Here is a 17383-nt window from a genome sequence, read left to right as displayed (position 1 = left end):
CCTCAGTTTTCCTGCACAGCTCATTCACAAAAGTCAAACAATAATAAAAGAATTACAAATTTGTTTCTCAAAGAGCCCCTGATGGAGCCTGCTATCAAGATGATGCCTCCACCATGAGAGAGAGCAGTGCCATCCAGAGGAAAAGCAGAAGGATAATTCTAACTTGTAAACGGTACTGGATTCAACTGCTTTCCACAGAGCTTGTAGGTTGGATTATCCCTTGCAAATGCCTGTTCTTATTTTCCGTTCTTTTCTTTGAGTCAACATTCTTTGCTTTTATCGATTCTGTGAGTAAGCAGTTACGACTAGACTTTACATGTCAGTAGACAGAGAAAAACTACTCCAGCTCTGACTTTTAATTGCAGATGAGTGCCTCTTGTCTCTTATCTTTGTCAGTTTCTTAACAGAACTACATTAGCAAAATGTATCTGATAAGTGGAAATTTCATCCTCAGATTGATTAAACTTCAACATTTAAACAAACCTTTAAATATCCAATGTGTCAAACTATTAGCAAAGTGAAAGTTCTTATGACAAGTTGAAATACCATAGTATATAAACTCAACTGAAATGTTCATTTATTAATCTAAAAGTGGAAGGAGATATTCTGTTACTTGACAAGCATTATTAACCTAAAAAGTTCTTGGTTTATGTATGTGAGTACCAAATTTCTAAGATTCAATGGCACTTTAAAATTACAGTGGGACCTTTTCTGAGTTGGGCACATATAACTAAGTTGAATTGTCATTGTTTTAGGCAAGTGGCCCATTTGAAGGATTCATATGATACAGTGTTCGTATTATTTTTGTAATGCTCTGCAGACCGAGTAAAGATATCATTGCAGGAGGATTCTTTACCAGCTGAGCCACAAGAGAAGCCCAAGAATACTGGAGTGGGTAGCCTATCCCTTCTCCAGTGGATCTTCCCGACCCAGGGTCTCCATTGCAGGAGGATTCTTTACCAACTGAGCTATCAGTGAAGCCCTAAGATATCATCAATCTGACATTATTCAGTGATTTTTTTTCTTTTCTAATTAAGAGATTTAATAATTAGCTAGTTTACTATCACTTCCATATTAACAAGAGTTAGGCTTCCTCTATGAGTACTTCATATTTGTCAATATTGGTGGAAAATTTAGCATTTTTATCTGCTAGCCTCTATCAACAGAGTCGGACATGACTGATGCAACTTAGCATGCATGCATGCATGCATTGGAGAAGGAAATGGCAACCCACTCCAGTGTTCTTGCCTGGAGAATCCCAGGGACGGGGGAGCCTGGTGGGCTGCCGTCTATGGGGTCGCACAGAGTCAGACATGACTGAGGTGACTTAGCAGCAGCAGCCTCTATCAATTATGATTAGAAAGATTTTATTTCCTTATTACTATTAGTTTAAATGAAATATAAAAGGTACTTTTTGCTAGAATACTTTGTATTTGCAGAAGTTATAGATATTCTTGTGATGTTCTTAGATCAAATAAAATTTTTTCATCAATAATTGTGTGAGTAAAGACTTTTAAATTTTTTTTAAAAAGTTTCTGTGGCAGAGTCTTTAGCAGACAATTCTGCTTTTTTTCCATATAGACAGTGTGTAAGAACTGTCTGTTGTAAAATGCTCACAAATTCTTAAATCTGAAAATTCCAGTATAGCATATAAAATACTCCATACAAATTTTGTAAAGTTTAACCTCTTCAGAGATACTGTATGATGTGTAGAAAATAAAGCAAAATTGAGATCTCAATTCTAAGTATTTAGCCTAAACTGCTAATTAAGTCATTACTCATCCCATCATAGGTCAGTGGTTTAATTTTATACTTTTATGCCTAGACCAGTGGAGTTTCTTGGAAAATAGTCAATATCTCAAACATCAAAGTGTGAGTGTAACGTGTCTATTGTACACAATGCATTATGACAGCCAGAAATTTGTTAATCTAACTGATGGGTTCCTCATTATAATTTATGGATTCTGAAGCAGGCGTACTGCAGTCACCCACTCACAAAACCTCTCTCTCTCCCCTCCCCTCAACCCCACATCTCCATCTCTCTCTCTGTCTTTCTCTGTCTCACACACACACATGCAAACACACAAACACATGATGTACAAATACAGCTGATAAATACCCACTGACTTCTGTTGCTAATATTCAGTCTAAAGTACTTGATAGAATGCAAGAAAGGGAAAAATAAGGCAAAGAAAAAATATAGTAAACATAAAATACAAAAGAAAATGTCATATATAAAAAATAAACATATCAACTAATACAATAAAATAACATAATATTATATTGTAATAAGACAATTGATATTGTAATAATACAATAAAAACACAAATGAATTAAAATTTCCTGTTAAAATTGAACCAGTAGCTCATTCTCACAGTCATCTAATATATATGTGGCACTACTAGACTCTGTAGAATGTAAAGAGATAGAGGTAAAATTTACTTCCTCATGGAGTTTACAAGCCTCTAGTTATCTTTTAAATCAAAGAATGGAGTATTACCATCCAACAAGAACTTGATATATGCAGAGAAAATGACAAGTCAAATCACTTTATATAATCTTTTCCAATGTTTAGGGAAAAACCAGTATTTGTCCATACACAAGTTTCTTCATGCAACTGCCATTTTGATATGGTTATTTCCTAAATATCATCCATATTTTCTTAAAGAAAGTGCATCCCCATCACTGGCATCCCCCAATGAAGATACTTTTACTGATCTTAAAGATTTTTAGGTGTAAAAGATTATTTTAAACATAAGAACACCTCTGGTTTCAATTTATTTTCAAACAAATTTAAAAAGTTATGTAAAGTAGATAAATCTACTCTAACCTTGCCCAAAGACCGTGATTTAATGAGATGCCCTCTCTCTTAACCCTCTGTTTAGACCAAAAACAAAACTGACAACTCAGGTGGAGAAGTGGTAAATGAGAAACGAAACTTCCCCCGTGGTTTCATGTTTAAAGCAAAAAAAAAAACAGATTCAGAGGAGCTGAAGGTAGATGGAAATGGCAACTCTATTTCTAGTGAAAAAGATGTTCATGCAATGCAGATCTGACTTGTATGCATTAATAAAAATAGTTTAAATTAGTAAAGAATTGAAAAATGAAGTCAATGCAGAACTGCAGAACTTACACAGACTTTAGGATTTTAAATTACAGTAGTTTCACTTAGATAATTCAAAGTACTGCCAGTAAACTTATGAAAATATTTAGCATGATAATCAAAGATGACCAAATTAAAATTAAAAAAATAATTTTACCTATTAAGTTAGCAAATATTTAAACATTAAATACTGAAGCTTACCAGAATTAAAGGTGTGGAGTGTGGGCAAGACTTCTTGGGCTATTGATTGAGTATAACTTGATTAAGATTTCTACAGGATTTAGAAAATCTATGAAAAGAAATTTCACTTCTAGGATTTTACCACGCAATGTAATTATGGCAACATGCAAAGATATAGATTCATGCATTTTTATTGCAGCACTGTTTGCAAAAGAGACTGGTACATATTAAGAGCTTGATAAATAATAGTTGATAAATAACTCCATCTTAGATTACAGATGAAGAAAACAGAATTCAAAGAAATCAAGTTTCACATAATTCTTAAGGAACTGAATAAAAAATGAAACCTGATTTCAGTCAAACTGAAGCCTATGCAATTTCAAAGCTCATGCTTTTTCCACGATGCCATATTTTTTTCCTCTGATTCCCTTACTCTTTAATAGACTCTGTTAACAACCTTCACTTGTTTATTATTTTTTCCAATGCAAATCTCTCAAATCACCAAACCCTTTGTCTGTTCTTGACTAACATTGCCTGAGGGAGAAGGAAGTTCATTTTACTGAAAGTTTGTGTGGTTTTTTTTTTTTTCAAAAGAAAAACATTTTCTTGTAACAAGTTTCCCATGATCTCTTAATTATGATATTTCAGAAACAGCATCTTCCATCCAACAGTCACTAAAAATCCTTATCTAGAAAAACAGATACAGGCTGCATGTAAGAAATGGACAATTATCTATTTTACTCCCCCTCCCACCCAACCCCACACAAAAGGATAGTAGCATTATGACAGAGGTTTTCACAGGAAAACACTTTTTTTAAGCGTGAATAGGTACTAAGTAAGAATCATAGTTTCATTTTCTTTATCCTTCAAATGTTTCTAGTCCCAGATTTCTGAGAATATACCCATAGCAAGAGTCTGAGTGAACTCCAGGAGTTGGTGATGGACAGGGAGGCCTGGTGTGCTGCGATTCATGGGGTCGCAGAGTCGGACACGACTGAGCGACTGATCTGATCTGATCTGATCTGACCCATAGCAAGAAAAAAAGTAAATCTAATGCCAAAGCTCACGCTATAGACAGTGTGGGCAATGCAGCCTAACCTGGTCCAGAAATTGAAGTTTCACCCTTCTTTCTTATTAAGTGCTATTCATTATGCCAAGAAGCTGCCCTGATCCGTGTGCAGAATACATTCAGTAGCCAGTGCTCCTGTCTTTCAGGAACTTTGTTTACACTTTTCAGAAGGCACATTTATATAAATGGCTTCCTGATTTCAGTAGGGACTCTCCAATGTAGCTTTGAGAAACACAGAAGTTTCTCAGATTAGGAACATTATTGTTGTTGTTCAGTCACTAAGTCATGTCTGACTCTTTGCAACCCCATGAACTGTAGCATGCCAGTCTTCTTGGTCCTTCACTCTCTCCCAGAGTTTGTTCAAACTCATGTCCATTGAATAGGTGATGTCATCCAACCATCTCATCTTCTGTCACCCCCTTCTCCTCCTGCCCTCAATCTTCCCAGCATCAGGGTCTTTTCCAATGAGTCAGCTCTTCACATCAGGAGGCCAAAGTATTAGAGCTTTAGCTTCAGCATCAATCCTTTCAGTGAATATTCAGGGCTGGTTTCCTTTAGGATTAACTGGTTTTATCTCCTTGCTGTCCAAGGGACTCTCAAGAGTTTTCTCCAGCACCACAATTCGAAAGCATCAATTCTTCAGTGCTCAGCCTTCTTATAAACACTGTAAACTTACAAACATTATAAACTACCCCAAACATAAGGTAAAAACTTGATTTAAATTTACAATAAATAAGAAATAATATTTACCATGCAGCATTTTTAGGAAGGGGAATTAAGAATGTTACAAAGTAAAATGATAATAAGGTTAATAATTACTGGCCCACAATTAAGGAAAAATAAAATATGATTTTTAAGCATAAGAGAGCATGGTACTCAAGTATTAAACCTGCTATTTATTTTTAACACAAAGAATAATTACTTCAGCTTGCTTTATTTAGGGAATATATTAAAATGTTAATAATGGTTTTTTTATATAGTAGAACCAAGGACAGATTCACTTTTAATTTTAATTTATTTTTCTTTACATTTTATGAATATTCTATATTTCCTATAATGAATATGTATTTTCTTTTTTAAACTTTAAAATAAAAGATGCTGGAATAAATGGTCACATGTGGCATAAAATACACATTAATATTTTGGTACAACTTTGTGTCTTCCTCTACAGTCAAAAATAGGGATTTTTTAAATGTCATGTTCAATTTTAAATTCCTTATTCGTAACTTTGGGATGATTTGACTCTGGACAAAGTCTTACCAAATTAAAGCTCAGCCAAGTCGCATTTGTTCTCATATCAAACGCAGCAAGTAATTATTTGGGTCAAAGATTCCAATTTCCTTTCCTAAATTGACTTGCCCATTAAGTTAAATGTCAGCCTAGTTTGAGTACATAGGTGCAGTTTTTACATTATTTTTTGCGTATTTTAACTTTTTGATTAAGTGTAAATTAGAACTGGTTCAACAGAATGATAGTTGACTATAGGTCTTGCCAATTAATTTCAAATGCTCTCTTTCAGAACATTTGCAAATAATATGATATTTCTGGAAAAAGTGAAAATATTTCCAAGTGAAAACTTTCTGAAATACAAGTAATGAACTTTTTATTTGAGCAGTCATACGAGAATGAATGGTGACTTTAGCATTTTTCTACTTCACTCGGATTTACCTACAAAGTATTGTAGCATCGTTGACATCTGAATATTGTTTACTAAGCTCTCAAGGAAGGAGAACCACTGGCCTAACATCAATTTTCCATTGTAACAGTACAGCTCTATTACCAAGAAAAATGCACAGGGAAGATGACTCATAATAAATATCTACAACTCCCAACGATCTATAAAGTGCTTCACATGTATTAACACACTTAATTTAATCCACGCCACCCTCCTCCCTTCCCCTCTTTTCTCATAGCAGTCAGACCCTCCATCTCAGTCCAAAGGTCTCTCCCTACCTTCTCTAGCTCCATCTCCAATATATCTCTTGCCTATTCTTGTCTTGAGGTCTGCTTCTCTGCAAACTAGAGCTAACATAGGAAGAAAACTTCTTTTTTCTTCTGAGAGAATAAAATTTTCTGAAGGTTCAAGAATTCTTTGGGGAAGTGCTTTCCTTACTGACATGTCAAAATAGAGCATGCTATACAATGGAATAACAAGCATTTTATGCATTTTCATACTTCATATACAAAATCATACATAAAGCAGAGAATTATAAAAGTGTGCCTCTGATAAGTATCTTGATTATCTGGCTTAAGGAAAGTCCTCAATGACACCTTAAGTAATAGGTAATAATTCTTAGTGCTATAATGATAAGTAATATTGTGGCTATTATTGGAGTTTTCTTGCACCTTTCTCCCACTTCCCTGGAAAATTCAAAAGAAGAATGCCTTAAAATAATGGCATAACTACAAGAGTATAATGTAATATAGTTGGAAACATAAGGGCTTTAAAATCAGAAAATTTGAGTTAGAAACCATAACAACAGACCACTAGTAACATCGATATGAACTTGGACAAGCTATTGACATTCTCTGCCTCAAGTTTTTACCTGTTAAATGAGGATAACACTGTTTTCCATGGAGTTGTTGAGATAGGTCACACAAATAAAGTCTATTTTGTTTTTATATTATTTATTGATCCTATATGCAGGAACATAAAAATATATATTTTAACAAATTTTAATTTTTAGTAATTTAATTATGAGGACTTAAAATGTATCAAGTTGTTGAAGTGTATATAAATGTCATGTAACATTATATATTAGTCATAGTATATACATACCTAAACAGGTAGACCCAAAAAATCAGCATCCTCATTCACAGCTAGTAAATTTATTTTAGCTCTTGGGCAACAAATTTTATCAACTATGTTTGAGAACTATTTTTATTCAAAGCATTATAATATATTTATTATTTAGTTCTCGCTAGTGCTATAACAGAAAATATCTTTAAAGCAAGAAGAGGATCAGACATAGATGTCTTTCCTTAGAAGTCTCTGTAAGTAAGGTTTTTCAGCTGGGTTAATTAACACAGTTGTATATGTATATCTATAACTCTATCAGAAATTATATATAAAGAGGGAAGGAGGAACTTAAGGATTTACGAAGCCACGGTTTTGCTCTGAAGATAGAAGAAAGTGCTAGCTACAGGCAAGAAGTTCCCTCTGTGAAAGTCAAAGCCTTTCTTGGCTTTGACATTTTTGATGAGTTAAAGTGCAGAAAAACCTACAAATGTAGATCTGCAAATGTTTAAAGTACTTCATCAAACAAAGATCAAAATATCACATATATTTTATTTATGTCTCTATGTACAGAAAATAAGAAATATAGTATTCTTCCCACTTGCCTATAATTGTGGTGCTTAACAACATTGCCCTCTGGGAGAAACAACTCTGTTTTGGGGCAGGGGGTGTGATTGGCAGAGGGACAAGTAAGGGAGTGGAAGATAGGGAACAGCATCATCATTGTTGCTGATTTTCCATTTATTTTAGCAAAAAGTTCCTCCTCTGTGGTTTTTTATATCTAAGATGACTAGCCAGCTGAGAATGTACAGTGTTGGGAAGGCTTCTCAGGGAGAGTTAGAACAGACAGGTGGAGCCTAGGAGAAAAATTCACCTTCTCCAACTGCACTTCTGCTGCTGCTGCTGCCAAGTCGCTTCAGTCATGTCCGATTCTGTGCGACCCCATAGACGGCAGCCCACCAGGCTCCTCTGTCCATGGGATTCTCCAGGCAAGAACACTGGAGTGGGTTGCCATTTCCTCCTCCAATGCATGAAAGTGAAAACTCAAAGTGAAGTCGCTCAGTCGTGTTCGACTCTTAGCGACCCCATGGGCTGCAACCTACCAGGCTCCTCCGTCCATGGGATTTTCCAGGCAAGAATACTGGAGTGGGGTGCCATTGCCTTCTCCAGCTCTACCCTATAAAGACACTGACCCAGTGGGAGAGGGGAATGACCTCAGAGTCATTAACCCCTCTATATCCTCCACCATTGGATAAGCCTGCCATGATTGGCTTACTTCAGCCACTGAACCATCTTCACATGAATGCATGACTTCCATCTTCAATTTTTCTTTAATCATTTCTGTTTTTGTGCTGCTCCACTTTCCGTTAAAGTAAAAACAGCACTAACTTTTTAACTAAATCAAAGATGCTTTAAATTCTATGAAGGCTTTACAATTTGCAAAAGTTTCACACACATGATTTCATATAATCCCATAATAATGTTTGTTTGTTTGTTTTCTCCTACCCTATGTTGCCACTCCCCTTTCCCTCTCCCCATTGGTAACCACTGGTTTGTTCTTTCTCTGGGTGAATCTGCTTCTTTTGTTTTATTCACTAGTTTGTTATATTTTTTAGATCCACATATGTGATACATTCAGAGAAGGCAATGCCACCCCACTCCAGTACTCTTGCCTGGAAAATCCCATGGATGGAGGACCCTGGTGGGCCGCAGTCCATGGGGTTGCTAAGAGTTGGATACGACTGAGCGACTTCACTTTCATGCATTGGAGAAGGAAATGGCAATCCACTCCAGTGTTCTTGCCTGGAGAATCCCAGGGACGGGGGAGCCTGGTGGGCTGCCATGGGGTCGCACAGAGTCGGACAGACTGAAGAGACTTAGCAGCGTGTGATACATTGTACTTTTCTTTGTCTGACATATTTCACCTAGTGTAATGCCCTCCACTTCCATCCACGTAGCTTCAATTGGCAAAATTTCATTCTTTTCTATGGCTGAATAATATTGTATCACGTGTGTGTGTATTCAATTGTATGTATGTATATATATACATACAATTGAATCTTCTTTAATCCATTCATCTGTCGATGGACATTGTTTCCATACCTTGGCAATTGTAAACAATCCTGTTAAGAACATTGGGTTGCATGATCTTTTCGAATTAGTGTTTCTGTGTTTTTCAGATATGTACCCAGGAGTGGAATTGCTGGGTCATATGGTAGTTCTATTTTTAATTTTTTGAGAAACCTCCATTATGGTTTCCATAGTGGCTACACCAATTTACATTCCCCCCAACAGTGTACAAGTGTTTCCTTTTCTCCACATCCTTGACAACATTTGTCATTTGTCTTCATTTTGTTAATAGCCAGTCTGACAGATGTGCAGTGACAGCTCACTGTGATTTTGACTTGCACTTCCCTGATGATTAGCAATCTTTTCAAGTGCCTGTTGGCCATCTGCATTCCCTCTTTGGAAAAATATACATCCACTTCTTCTGCCCATTTTTTCCCCTTCGGGGAAAGTGTAAATGCAGTCCCCTCTACCACAAGTTATGCAGCCGAGTTTCCCATGTTTGGAGAAATCAGAGGGGTCAGCACACCCAGAGTGCAATGGGTAAGTCTCACCTGGGGCAAACCATATTCGTGATCATGGTAACTCCCCTGCCAGGTAAGTATCCCATTTTTCAATTTTTTTAAAAAATTTCTTTTTGTATGAGCTATTTATATGCATTTAATATTAACCCCTTATTTGTCATATCATTTGCAAAAATTTTCTCCCATAACCCCTCCTATTAAGTAGATGGTCTTTCTGTTTTGTTAATGGTCTCCTTTGCTGTGCAAAATCTTTGAATCTTAATTAGGTCCTATTTGTTTATTTTTGCTTTTATTTCCTTTGCTTTAGGAGAAGGATTCAAAAAACGTATTGCTGTGATTTATGTCAAAGACATAAATCTGCCTATGTTTTCCTCAAGGAGTCTTAACATGTTAAAAAAAATGAGTTTTTAATATGATAAATGATTGTTTTTCCCCCTTGCTTTACTATAAAACACAGAGTGAGACACAATAAGAGAATCCTCATGGCCTTTAGAAGTAATGTATTCAAAATTTTCAATGTAAAAATCTAGTTAAATTCAGATCCAAATTGTTAGATTTATTGTGCCAAATTTCAAATGGAAATGTGGTTCTCTGCATTTTAAAATGTATAACAACTGTTTATAATATTCTGTATAATACAGACATATCACTATGTGCATGACAGAGTTAAAGGCTTATTTATGCAATTTTTATAGAATACAACATAAACATTTCTGTCAAAAGGACTTGTAAAATCATCTACCTCAACCCACTCATTTTTCAAATGAAGAAACTAAGTGTAGAGTCTTATTCAGAAGCAAAAGTCCTTTGTGTTATTTTAAAAAATCATTAAGCTGATACACATGGGTACTATTATAAATGTTGTTAAGATAGTGATACATTTCTGTTGCTGGTGGTAAGTAGCCACCCCTGAGTACTCTAAGTGCTCACCTCTCCTGGCCTTCGGTCATCTTTCCTAGGAGCTCCTGGGCCCTTCAACATCAACCAACTAAAGGGTTAGCCCTGTGTAAGCAGGAGGCCCGTGGGAGACAGGTTCCTCCTGAAGTGGTGCCCATGAAGATGCAGGCTGTTAAACAGTTGTGAGCATCACCCCTGCCTGCAGTCAATGACAGAAACTTAAAATTCCCAGCTGCATCGGACACCTGTCAATTGAGCCAGTGTCCATTCCGATGCTTTACCCCCACCCTCAGGCAGTCATCTGCTCCTTCCCACCCAGCTCATGTGTTTTGGTAAAAGCTGAACCTACTCTCAGGCCCATAGAAAAGCCTTAATAGACTTCAGCTCCTCGGTTCCTTCCACACCTAGGCCACAGCCACCACAGGGTGAGCATGTGACCAGTTAACTAGGCAGTTCAGAGTGTCGGGTCAGCATTGCTATCTCCCCAGCTGGGCTGCATGGAAACTTGCAACCACCTTAATAACAGCAGGGGGGCCAGTCAGAATAAAATTAACGTGGTTAACAGTTAAGAGACAAGACAGAAAAACAAAGCAACACAAAACAAAATTTTAAAACTGAGTTTTTACTGGCATGGCTGAGCTGCTAGTTCAATGAACGTAGGTCCTCCCTACATCTGGACTTTCCAGTCACCTGAACTTTACTCTGTTGGTTGTTTTCTCTTGTTGTTTAAGCCCATTTGAGTTGAGTTTTATTTCAAACCTCAAAAGACCTCAAAGTTCCTCCAGCAGTTTTGCGAGAATTCTACAGTACAGCACTTAAGTTAAATATATCACAAAGTTATAAAACAAAACAGAATTTCCCAAAATGTGTTCCAAAGAACATGAACTGTAAGAGAAGTTAATAGTTATTATGGTCCTAGAGAGGAACAGCTCAATAAAGTCAACTAAAATAGACCTGGATCATCTCACAAAGAAGATTTGTGGTGTACTCAAAATATAACTTTTATTTTTTATTCTTACCTAATCTTTTTCAAATGTATTCATTATAGTAATTGCCCCTTGCCTGAAGACCTTGGGAGATTTATTGACTTTTCTACTTATTTTTGGGGGAAGACTTTTACATCTCAAATCACAACATTAATTCAGAAAACAAAATAACTTTGTTCTTTTCTTCTCACCATTCACTTAATAGCCAGCTCTTTGGGGAAAGTTGGGGTGGGGTAAGTGCCAGATTTAATAGATTAAAATATGAGATGCCTAGTAATATTTGAAATTCAGACAAATGACATATATTTTTTAATATAAACATGTCCCAAATATTGCATGGGATATACTTATATTTATAATTAAAAGTGTTCGTTGTATACCTGAAATTCAAATTTAACTGAAGATCTTGATTTTTTTCTAGGAATGGTAAGTAAAAGCAAGGAGAAAAGGCAAGGGGAGTTATAGTTCTTTGCTGAATGACTATGTTCTTTGGGCATGGGGGATGGTGAAGGTGACTCATATGAGCCAACATTCATGTTCTTTAAATGTTTCTTCGTAGGGGAACCTCCCCAGCATCAATACTCAAGACTTGAGTGATACTCCTCATTCCCTCAGGATGTCTACGTCCCCTAGTCCATCAGCTGGGAGATATAGATTTGTCCGCATCAGATATAGATTTGTCCCCATACATCTTTGGCCCTACACAGCCTGGCCTCCAAAGTGGCAAAGCACTTGAAACAGTGTCTGACACAGAATATGTGCTCAGTAAACATCAACTGTTATTAATAGTAGGAGTATCAGCATTAGTAGCAGTATAAGCAGTAGTACTGGGGTTGCCTAGGTGACAATTTAAAAATGGCAAACTGAGTTTTGATTACACTGAGACGTGTCATTTTGCAAATTCATGTGTTTCTGATTTTACTGGTCTAAAAAAGTAAATGTTTCCATACATTTGAGTATGGCTTAGTGAATCAAAATGCCTGTAGAGTCCTTAAATAATACTATAATTTTCGTATCCTCTTGTATTGAGTTGACCAAAAAGTTCATCTTGGTCTTTCCATAACATCTTACAAAAAACTGAAATCAAACTTTTTGGCCAACCCAATATTTTAGCCATGTAAAACCTTTTTTGAAATGTAGACATTTTCACATAGTTAGAAGATATATAATTAGAAATTATTTTGTATCTTTTATTTTTAAATAAAGTGAGATAAAGTGTTAGTCACTCAGTCATGTCCAACTCTTTGTGAACCCATGGACTATAGCCCACCAGGCTCTTCTGACTATGGGTTTCTCCAGGCAAGAATACAGGAGTGGGTAACCATTCCTTTCTCCAGGGGAATCTTCTCTACCCAAGGATTAAACCCAGGTCTCCCTCATTGCAGGCAGATACTTTACCATCTGAGTCACCAGGAAAGCCCCATCCTCTTTTAAAGACAGGAGGGTGCTTAATCCAAAAGAAACAAATATTATTAGTAACTTTGGATAAAAATATAATCATTACAAAACACAACATTGTCTATCTTCTAACCAAATTTCCAAAAAAGTGCACTTTTGTCTTGTGATTTTTCAACTTTTGCAGCTCTGCCTGAAGCCACAATCTTATGACTTGGATCACAAGATAAGCATCCCGCTGTCATTAATTTTTAAGCAATGTCTCAGTTTCACATGCAACCCAGAAAGGGCAGAAAGAAAAACAGCAAGCCCCACCAGCATGTGCCTCAAGATCACTCATTTTAAACACACAGTTGTATCCTAATTTGCCATAAGCAGCACGCCAAGGAAAGGTGGGCTCTAGATGAGCTGGTGAAAAATCCCCATCAGAACGATTGGGTCTGAGTAGTTCAGCAATCTTGAGAAGCAATTCCATTCAACTTCAACAGACTATTTTGTCACGGTATGAGCTGTGTCCCCCTCAAAAAAGATGTGTTGCCGTCTTAACCCCCAGCACCTTAGAATGTGACCTTATTTAAAGAGAAGGTCTTTATAATCAAATTAAAATAGGGCAATTAGGGTAGGCTTTATTCCAGTACGACTGATGTCGGTATAAAGGGGGGAAATTTGGACACAGACCCAGAGGGCTTTCCCAGTGGCACAGCAGGAAAGAGCCTACCTGCAATGCAGAAGATGCAGGAGATACAGGCTTGAGCTCTGGTTCAGGAAGATCCCCTGGAGGAGGGCATGGCAACCCACTCCAGTATTCTTGCCTAAAGAATCCCATGGACAGAGGAACCTGGCGGGCTACAGTCCATGAGAACACAAAGAGTCGGACACAACTGAAGTGACTGAGCATGCAGATGGACTATGATGTGAAGTGACTCAAAGAGAAAATGGTCATCTACAAGCCAAGGAATGCCAGAAGCTAGGAGAGAAACCCCCAAACAGACACTTTCCTAGACCCTTCGGAAGGACCATGGCCCTGCTGACACCTTGCTTTCAAACTTCAGGTCTCCAGATCTATGAAACCACAATTTTCTGTTTCTCTAAGCCACCCAGTACTTTGTCATGCTAGACCTAGGAAACTAATACAGTGTATGAAAGTATGTCCTTCCAAACATCCAAATTACTAAAAGTAGCTGTTCTATACTTTTTTCTGCCAGCTTTTGATAGCTCATCAAATCTCAGGTTCTGCCCTTTGAAGTTAGTAGAAATGTATACACAAAAGAACCCTACAAAATGATGATACAAGGGAGATAAAATGAAAGAATGCCATTTCAGTATTTCTAATTTTTATTCAAATGGTTAAGAAAAGTATCTCTTTTACTGAAGGGGGTCACATGCATATTCTGCCTCTGAGATTGCTGGATTAAAAAAAAAGTACTCTTCACTCTTTATTTATTTGGGGGCAGGTAGGGTATTACTTTCCCAAGCAGGGAAACCTGTGCCCCATGCAGTGGAAGCATAGAGTCATAACCACTGGACCACCAGGGAAGTCCCCAGACTGCCACATTTAAAAGTAAAATATTAGTGTTAGAGACCAGGTATATTACATTAAGAATAAATTTTAATTATAATGAATAATCCTGGGATCCAAGGATTGACAGCAATTCTTGAACATTTATTGGCTCCACTCAGAGGATTATTTCCAGTAACTAACAGGTCAGAGCTTAAGTCCAGCTCAGCCTTGCACACACGGCCTCTGAGTTCCCCTGGAGCCCTCATTTACTGGGCGTGACTAAAGCAAAGCAGGGGAGGAAGTGAACAGCTTTCTTAAGCTCCCTGCCTCATGCATAACCCTGACTATTTGCTGAAAACATCCACACTATTGGAAAAAATAGCAAGAAGTTTTGTTGGCTGGATTGTGGTAGGATTCCTGGAAAAGCACAGTCCTCAAAGCTTACCTGAGAAAATTCTCACAGGAGTTAAAACAGTTTCCCTGTTTTGTGTTTTTCTCTTCTCCCTATTTATTCTGCAAAACTCCCCATGGAGGCCTTTGTCCCTCAGACCTCTAATCTGAATAGCATCACCTGTTAAGCCCAAAGTGTCTGGACAGAGAAATTAGACCAGGGAAAACAGGACTTCAGGTTTCTAAGACTGGGATAACCACAAGCTGTGGTGGGGCTTTGCACGAGCCCCTTCCGCATTGGCTACAGAAACCTCAGATTCTTATGTGTGAAATGAGGAAGTTGTACTACATGGCTTCAAATAACTCTTACAACTTAAAAACCCTTTGACTTTGATTCTTTTTGTTTTAATCTTTATAGACATATAGTTGATTTAGCTTCCATGGTGCCTCAGACTGTGGAGTCAGTCTGCAATGCAGGAGACCTGAGTTCAATCTTTGGGTTGGGAAGATCCTCTGGAGAAAGGAATGGCTACCCAGTCCAGGATTTTTCCTGGAGAATCCCACGGACAGAGAAGCCTGGCGGGCTATAGCCCACGAGGCTGGGAAGAGTCGGACACAACTGAGCGACTAAGCACACACACACACATAGTTGACTTACAACGTTGTGTTAGTTTCTGCTGTACAGCTAAGTGAATCAGTTATACATATACATGTATGAATCTTTTTAAGTTTCTTTTCCTATATAAGTCATTACAGAGTACTGAGTGGAGTTCCCTGTGCTGTACAACAGATAACATATGATATCACTTATATGGATATCTAAAAATGGAATCCAAAAAGTGGAATCTAAACAAATGATACAAATGAACTTATTTACAAAACAGAAATAGAGTCACAGATGTAAAAAACAAACTTGTGGTTATCAGAGGGCAAAAGGGGGAAGGAATAAATTGGGAAATTGGGAAATTGGGATTGACATATACACACTACTATATATAAAATAGATAACTAAATAAGGTCAGACAAATATCCTATGACTTTTATTCTAAACTCACAAGGGAGCAGGGCGTGGGTGCTACAATGATGCAATGACCTCACAACTTAGGCTAATTTTAAGAAGAAAAGGAAGAACCCTGACCGAAGAGACGGTGATGTTACCAAAGGAAAGTTAGAGGGGTTTGTGATAGATTCCCAAGGAAAGTGCTACAGTATTAAATGATCCTACCTGGAAATAGAGAAGTAAGACTTCCAGCTGCAGCAGACCAAGCCATTCCCAGGGAGTGGGTCCCACTGGGCCAGCAGGAATCATCACATGTTGGGTGATCCACCAGTGAACTCTCTCTCTGTCTCTGTCTCTCCCTGTCTTTCCCAGATTGCTCTTACTTACAAAACTCTCACCTCACACTGAGAATGACTCATATTCTTTCATGAGCTCAAGTAATATATCAGGATTCCAGGAGGAAAAAGATGGTAACTTCAAATTAAGATAATTTAAGAGGGGCTTAATAAAGAAAGATCACAAGGTGTAGGGCAGTAGCCTGGGATTGGTAACAACAGAGCTTATCCATTCAGTTCAGTTCAATCGCTCAGTCATGTCCAACTCTTTGCAATCCCATGGAGGATAGCACACCAGGCTTCCCTGTCCATCACCAACTCCTGAAACTTGCTCAAATTCATGTTCATCGAGTCAGTGATGCAATGCAAATTTTTTGGTGTGGGATAGGTATAAGTATGAGAAGTGGACGACAGAGGATGAGATGGCTGGATGGCATCACTGACTCAATGGACATGATTTTGGGTAGACTCCAGGAGTTGGTGATGGACAGGGAGACCTGGCGTGCTGTGATTCATGGGGTCACAAAGCATTGGACACGACCGAGCGACTGAACTGAACTGAAGTATAAGTATCTAACACGATTCCTTAACCCCAGAACGCCCCATTGTTCCTCCACCAGAGATGGAAGAGTTGGTAAAAAATAAAAAGTTCTAAAAGTTTGCTACTTGTTATTCTTTGTAATTAAATACATGAAAGACTGGTTTTTCTTTGGATACACTCTGTGTTTATATTAATACTTAACCCGTGACCAAACGTCTAGACTTAAAACTGGGGGGTGAGGACTTCCCTGGTTGTCCGGTGGTTAAGAATTCGCCTGCCAACCCAGGGGAAACAGGTTCAATCCCTGCTCTGGGAAGATCCCACAAGCCACAGGGCAACTAAGCCCATACGACACAATTACTGAGCCCAGGCACCCTAGAAGCCATGCTCCACAGTGAGAAGCCCATGCTCTGCCACTAAGAGTAGCCCCTGCTCACTGCAACTAGAGAAAGCCCGCATGCAGCGGTGAAGACCCAATACAGCCAAAAATTTGAAAAAGCAAAAACAAAAAACTGGGGAAATTCACTCTAGAATTCATTCTCTCACAAATGCCCAGCATTGCTTCAGGAGGCCACCAGGGTCAAACTTCTACAGTCTTACCACAGGTCTTCTCTAATCTGAGAATCTTTCACTGTGTCCTGCTTTATCTGGTATGCTT

General features: G+C 37.8%; 1 non-coding gene across 1 annotated transcript; it reads right to left on the bottom strand.

The window, feature by feature from the left end:
* Positions 1 to 9598: 9598 nt before the first annotated feature.
* LOC147380110 (U1 spliceosomal RNA) lies at positions 9599 to 9761 on the bottom strand. The gene has a single exon (XR_015135475.1). It is a non-coding gene; the product is annotated as a U1 spliceosomal RNA (small nuclear RNA).
* Between the last annotated feature and the right edge of the window lie 7622 nt (positions 9762 to 17383).

The sequence above is a fragment of the Bos grunniens genome, chromosome 1 (genome assembly GCF_055505025.1).
Source record: "Bos grunniens cultivar Pamir isolate PY7600 chromosome 1, Bosgru_T2T1.0, whole genome shotgun sequence".
NCBI classification, from domain to species: Eukaryota; Metazoa; Chordata; class Mammalia; order Artiodactyla; family Bovidae; genus Bos; species Bos grunniens.
Note: the sequence above shows the minus strand (reverse complement) of the source record. Positions and strands in the feature narration are given on the sequence as shown.